We start from the raw sequence: 7,585 nt of genomic DNA, 5'->3' as shown, positions 1-7,585 counted from the left end.
TAAATGTGTCCTCCAGTTTGGATGTGTTGGAAGCATACTTAGATTCATGTTGATAACATTTAGAGGTGGAGTCTTTGAAAAATTTGATAATGTCATTGGAGTGGGACCTGCATGATCAAATGGTGATGTTATAAGAAAAGAAAGAGAGATCTGTGTTCAATACCTATTTATTGATGAATTTGTTCTAGGTTAGGATCTAATGGGTAGGGAGAGAAAAGGAAGTGAGCTGTTAAGTGAAATAAAATAAATGCTTTTCATTTTTTCCTGTCAGATCTTATATACAAACTCAGGTTGTAGCAATAGACTGTATATTGGATGTCACTTTCTGAAACTGAATTTCATCTTTGTCTCCTTCATCTCTATTTCCAGAAGAGTTTTGTGGGTGCAGTCAGTGGCAGTTACAGGCCCAAGCTTTTCAGTTTGCATGCTAGAGCTGCCCCATTGGCCCTGGAAAATCTTGGAATTATGCTAACGTTGCCTCTTCCCCTCCAATCAATGCTTCCTATCCACTACTGTGACATAGAAGAAACTTTAGATGTAAATATTTTTGGAAATACCTTTTTTATATTAGGACTACTAAAGTTCATTGGCCAGTTAATTTCCTTTCACTTATCCATTACCTCTTATATTCCACAAGGTTTTGAACCACTTAAATATATATCTATGCAAAGTATATGAAAAAGAATTAAAGAAAATGCACGTGTTAGACTATGTGGTAAGATTAGAATGTGGTAAGTATACAAAGATATGGAGAAGCACAGAAGGATGAACAAATCTGGAAAACCTGCTCAGAGGCAGTTAATGTGTTATGAAACTCACACCTATTTTTTAAATCATTTATTTATTTATTTATTCATTTATTTATTTGGTATGTGGTCTCACTATGAAGCTTAGATTCATAGCGATCCTCCTGTCAGCCTCCCCAGTACTGGGATAACAGATGTGTGCCACCATACCCAGTTTTGGTGGCATGCATAGTTCACATAGCCTTCTGGGTTCAGCAAAACAAATGGTTCTGTACTTTCCAGGCAGGTGCTTAGAACACCAAGCTATCTCCCCAACCCGTTGGCCTGTCTTCTATTTATTCAGGTTCCCAGAGATACTTCGTGTTGTTGTTTTCTACTGATTTTCTCTTAAGCTGAAGATATAATGGGAAAACTCATCCTTGACTAATTGAAATTTTTCCTCATGTATATTTTCAAAGAGGCAGGAAAGAAAAGATATTTCTAATAGAAATGTTACATATAGCTGTGATAAGAAGTCTCGATACTTCATAGAGCACACATTTTTAGCATATCATCATAGAAATAGAGAATAGCCTTCAGGAGGAGAATCAGAGTTATTCAGAAGGAAAAGAAAATCAGGCAAAAGGAAGAAATTTCATGTGCAAGGCAAATGTTTGAAAGGCTTGGACTGTGAAAATAAATGACTAGAGTCAACCCAGTTTAAAGCCGCTTTTCGTTATGAAGTGTTAGGACAGAGACAGATCTTAGAATTCACTTAGTTCAGCCTCTTTCTTTTACAAATGACAAAGCTGGCATCCAGAGAGGTAAGTGCTGTGCCTGCAGCCACACAGCCAGCATGTTGTGTGACAGAAATGCAATTCAGGTCATCAGACTCCTGGTTCTGGGCTCTTTGTACTACTTCTCAGTGCTGCTTCCAGCTGATGCCATTTTGGCAGGAGCTCTCCAGGTGCCTTAGCAACAGCATGGGCCTGCGGGGAGGAGACAAATGCAAGAGACCCCAGGAGCACTGGCAAAACCCTACAGAAAGTATGTCAAGTTTTGACGTATTTTTAGCAGAAAGCAAACTGGGGAAGCACTCCAGTAATTAGGGAAACAGGAACACCCTAGAAATAAGTGTATTATGTGATAATTTGATATCATAATTTTTATAAAATGAACAGTCTTCAGCTGTGAGTTGAAGTGACAAGATCTACATTGAGAATTCTCTTGCAAAGAAGTAATAGCATGGCCAACTCTAGACCCAGGATTGTGCTCAGGTACCTAACATAGAAGCCGCAGCTCACATCTCATGTGCAGAGAAAGACTGATGGAGACGAGATGAGTATCTAGTTAAATCAGTGCATTAAATGGGTCACTGTGAATTCAGCATGCTTTTTAGGCAAATTCATGAGCATAATTGAGCCATATATGAATTCTTTTTCTCAGCAGGAATTATAGTTTAAGAGGAGGGATGATCCTGCAGGTGGAAGAGCTTCTACATTTATCTAAGGGAGACTGTGTCATGTACATATTTACATACAAGGTAGATGTATACTGTTTCAGTCAGGATGTGCTTGATGACAAGTAATAGATAACCTGGCTAAAGTCACTTCTGGCCACATGGATGCTTATTTTTCTACTAACAGGAATTCTATGGTTTTGGTTACTGTGAATGTAAGTGTTTAGTTTTTCCACCCTACAATCTCTAGCGTATCATGACGTCTCTCCTAGCTGCATCCTGGTAGGTGTGGCTGTAACTATCAAGACTTCATGTACAGCTGCACCTAGCCCTTCTTTCTGGGATGAGATGGAATCTCAGTGTCATTTGAATTGGCATTTCTCAAATACTCAATGATGCTGAATGTTTTTTCATGTCTTGACTTACCATTTGTGTTTCTTGATTTCAGAACTGTATATTAATCTCAGATGCTCATTTTTGAATTGGGTCTTTGAATTTTAGGAATCTGATTTTTAAAATTCTTTGTATGTTCTATTTTTTGGAATTATTTTATTGAGAAACAAATATGAATGAGACACTTTCCAAGCTGATTAATAGGACATTTTCAATAATTAATACATTACACATTTTTATCTTCCCAGCGGTCATCCACAGCACAAGAAGCAGCCAGACATCCCATCCAAACATTACTACACATCCTTCCTCTCACTGAACCAAGCGAAAGCAGCGGTACATCTATCCTAACTATTCTGTATATACAAATACAAAATGGTCCTTCCTCTGTATCCCCCCTCTCCAGTTCAGTCCTGTCAGAGATGGGTATTCTATTGGCATCTAAATATTATGGGTCCTTGAATTCACCTAAACAATCCAACAAAGTCCAGCAGTCCACAATAGTAGTGGGTTATCCACAGAAGTTGTTGATTAGAGCTCTTTATGTGTTCTAAACAGAAGGTTTTTTTTTGTCTGAAAGACAGTTGGCTAACATTTTCCCCCAATTCTTGGGTTTTCTTTTCATTCTGTTGGTGAGTTCTTTTTTGTGCAATTTTTTTTAGTAAGATGAAGTCCCTGTTGTTGATTCTTTGAAGTATTTTTTGTCCAGTTGTTTTTGTGATGAACTCTCTGCCTACTCCTATATCTTCAATATTTCTACCTATTTTCTCTTCCAGTAGTTTTAGTTTTTCTATTTTAATATTCAGATCTCTGATCCATTTAAACTTTAGTTCAGTGTATGGTGAGAGACATGGGTCTAATTTTAGTCTTTGGCATGTGGAAAGCCAGCGTTTCTGGTACCACTTAGCAAAGAGAGAATTCTTCTAAATTTAATAACCAAATTTAGTAGTGTAGCTGGATACTAAATCAGCACTCAAAAATCAATAGCATTCATATACATAAGCAACAAACTCACTAAGAGAGAAAGTAGGGAAGCCACACCCTTCATAATAGCTTCCAATGGGGGGGGCTGCCCATTAGCTCATCTGTTGAAGTGATTACTTAGACAAAGCAGGCAAGCTCAGGATGCTGTTTTTTGATCCCCAGATCCTCAAGCCTTGCTAGACCTGCCCTGAAGGCATCCTGATTCAGGCCCCCATATATATATATATCTCCTTATAATAGCATCCAAAAGAAATGAAATACTTAGGAATCAATCCAATGAAGAAAGTTAAAAAAATCTATACCTTGAAAATTATAGTGCTCTGAAAAAGATCAAACAGGAGATCAGAAAACAGAAAGATAGTTCTTACACATGGATAAGAAAAGCCAACATTTTGAAAATGGCCATACTCTCAAAACTGTTATGCAGATTTAATTCAATCCCAATTTAAATATCATTAGCATACCTCTCAGATCTAGAGAACACATTCCTAAAATTCATCTAGAAGGAGAAGAGACCTAGAATAGTAAAGTCAAACTTGGCCAACAAAAGCAAGGCAGGAGCCATCACAATCCTGACTTGAAATTATACTATAAATCTAATATGATGAAATCTACATGATATTAGCAAAAGCACAGGCCTCAGGATTAATCAAATAGATTAGAAGATGCAGACACATTCGAAACACTCAGCCACCTTATCTTTTTTTTTTTTTTTTTTTTTTTTTTTTTTCCAGAACCGGAGATTGAACTCAGGCTCTTGTGCTTGCCAGGGAAGTGCTTATTCTACTGAGCCATCTCCCCAGCCCCTCAGCCACCTTAGCTTTGACAAAAGTGCCAAACACTGTACTGTTGTATTGCAAAATTTTGTGTTGTTTCTCATATCACACCCAGATAAGAGAAAGAAAGTCTCTACATTGAATTTTTTTAAAAAAATTTTTTGTAGGTACCAGGGATAGAACTCAGGACCTTGTACTTGCCTGGCAAGCACTTATTCCATTGAGCTATCTTCTCAGTCCTTACACTGAATTTCTTACTGGTCTATACATAAATTCCCAAGTCATCTTTACTTAATCCAATAATATAATGGCGGATTTACATGTTTCATTACATAAAACAAAAAAAATACCATTTATCTTCTTTCTCCAATCCAATTTGAATAGTTGTAGAAGTATATACATGAGTCCAGAGGCTATGTCACATTCCATTTCCTGCTAAAATTTAAAATTAATAGCTGTGTTTTCAATGTGCCCCACTAAAAGAACACTGAAAAGTGAATAAGTGAGTAACATAGTTACTGCTTGTGACCCTTTGTACTTTATATAATACCCAAACCAGGTAGCTGGACTCCTCAGAATTTAGACCAATGGGTAAGACCAGCTGACTGAATTCTGGCCATTAAAATGACTATGGAGATAAAATCTAGTAGTTCTAGGCCTTGCCCGTAATAAAATTCTTCATAGTCAGTGGTTGAATTGTGTAACAGATGCTTTTAATCCAATGTGAACACTGAGCAGTGTCTTAGTAAAACCATAATGGCAGGTGAAAACAGGAAAATGGGGAGAATGTTATAAGACGTATGACAGAGGTTGAAGTGCTACAGATATAAGACATGGTTTGTACAACCAAAGATGGAGTCAAGAAAGCATCCTCTTCTAGGAAATTGCGTGAGACCATAGTCCTATCAAATTTTGTTTTAACTTCCAGCATTTAGATGGAAAGAGGATGTGTTTCTGTTGCTTATTGTTTTTACCCAAAGCCTGTGATAAATTTTTATAAAAATTTTAGCATCCCCTGTGGTCCTTCCCCCGCTACTTTCCCTTCCCTTTTTTTCCCCTTCTGTTTCCTTCCATTTGTTCTCTTCCCTTCATTCCCTTTCATTGCCTTCTGCTCTTACCCTTTAACCAAATAAAAAGGTTCTGTAAAAAATGAAATGGAATAATCACTAGTTGGAAAAAGCTTGGATTACTAAATAACCAGATGAACCATACATTACTTTATTACTTTTCCTTCTATTGGAAAATAGTATGACAGAAAAATGACCTTTATTAGTCCTGACATTTTGGGGTTATTTATAATCACAATTATAGTCCTTGATTAGATATATTATAAAGCCTGGCCTTTAAAGATTGTAAAATTAGGAGTAATCATAATAGAGATTATTTTAGAGTTCCTACCTCTGTAGATGTTCCAGATATAATGAATTAAATAACCCAATAAGTTGCCTGCCTGTTTATGAGGTTGTAGATCAATATAAGAGCATCTTCTTTCCTCAGATCCAATTATAAGGACCCAGAGAGGCAGCACTGTTCTGCCTCATAAGCTTAACATACGATGAATAACATGATTAATAATATAGAAATGGAGATTGTTTATAATTTGTGATTATAAAGGTAGCTTTTCATCTCCTTTTCAATTTGTGTGAATATTTTCAGTTTTATTAAAATTTTGGTGCATTATCTGAGGTATGAGTAGTTATATACTGAGTGGAGACTGTCTGGCAATAAAAAGAAAGTTAAAAATAGTCATACTATTGTAATTGCTATTTATGTTACTAAATTTGACATTTAGAATGTGTCAAATGATAAGCCTTAGGTTCTGTATACTTTAATACAGTAAAAATACTTAAAAATAAAATTGAAAAATAGTTTTACAGTTAAAAAATTAATCAAGTGGATTTTATATATTTTCATCACAAGTATGATTATTTGAGGTACTTGATATGTTAAATTAGCTTGATTTGATTGGTACATAAAATGTGCATGTGTTGAAATATAAATTTCCTAAAAATATATATGCAACTGCCCATCAAAAATAAAACTTTTAATTATTTGTTTTTATATAGATTCTGTTTTGTTTATATAAAAAAGTTGAAATGGGAAAATAACAATATTATTCCCTCTTTTAAGGCAACATTAATGCATAATCTACTGGAAAAGTATTAGCCAAATCTCAAAGTTCTTAAGGTTCTATTTTTTGTTAAGTGGTGGCCTTATCAGGGAAATGTACCCTTTACTTCTTTGCTATATTGAATTAGTACATTATTAAAGATTAGAGTATTCTAAACTCCTAAAAAATGTACTGAAGCCAATGTGTAAAAGAAAAAACTTATGTTTCTAAACTTCCATTATAAAAAAAACCTGTAGAGTGTGGGCAAGGTGGCTCGTGCCTGTAATCACAGTATTTAGGAGGCTGAGGTAGGAGGATCACTGTGAGTCTGAGGCCAGCCTGGGCTACATAAGTGGGTTCAAGTCTTGCCTGAACTAGGAATTGAGGCTCTATCTCCAAAACAAGCAAAGAAGCAAGGAAACAAACGAACTAACCTAAAAGAAACCTTTTTTGAAATATCATTGTAAATTGCACTGGATAATCTTGGAAATATTCAAGATTTGTCTGAAGAAAAATAGCCTTTCAATTCCAAGTCCTTTCAACACTGCATTTCTCCTTATTGAGCCTCAAGGCTTACTAGAGAAAGAGGAAAGAACCATCAGAGAATTAAAGAAGGTAAGTATTGAAAGTTACATGTGCATGCCACCTGGCGTGTTACTCTTTAGAAGAGATGTAACCCACAGCAACGTGAAATCACTTTAGATTTTGGTGACCTAATGATAGTTATCCAATCTTTTCTGTTTTCTGAGTAGTAGAAACATTTTAGACTTACATAGTTAAAGCTTCAAAAAATGTCCCTGCAATGTAATTACTCTCAAAGAAAATGTAAAATTTTGCACATGAACATATTAGGAAGAAACCACTGTAAAGGCTTTCTGGAAGAAGAAACTTTTAAGCAAAAATGTAAAATTAAGTACCCATTAGAATACTACAAGAAGAGTTATTCCTGGAAGGTGAGGAAGGATATATCAAAGATTTGAGTTATACAATGGTTCAATCTGTTCAGAACTCAGACAATAGGCTATATTTTCAGGAGTTTAGTGAAGAACAAGGAGCGTGAATTTGTAAGGTCCAGATCATGCAAATCCTCCATCACTGATGTACTCATAGAAATAGTGGTACATTCCAAGAAGAAATT

The sequence above is a fragment of the Octodon degus genome, unplaced genomic scaffold (genome assembly GCF_000260255.1).
Source record: "Octodon degus isolate 3935 unplaced genomic scaffold, OctDeg1.0 scaffold00007, whole genome shotgun sequence".
Taxonomy (NCBI): domain Eukaryota; kingdom Metazoa; phylum Chordata; class Mammalia; order Rodentia; family Octodontidae; genus Octodon; species Octodon degus.
Note: the sequence above shows the minus strand (reverse complement) of the source record.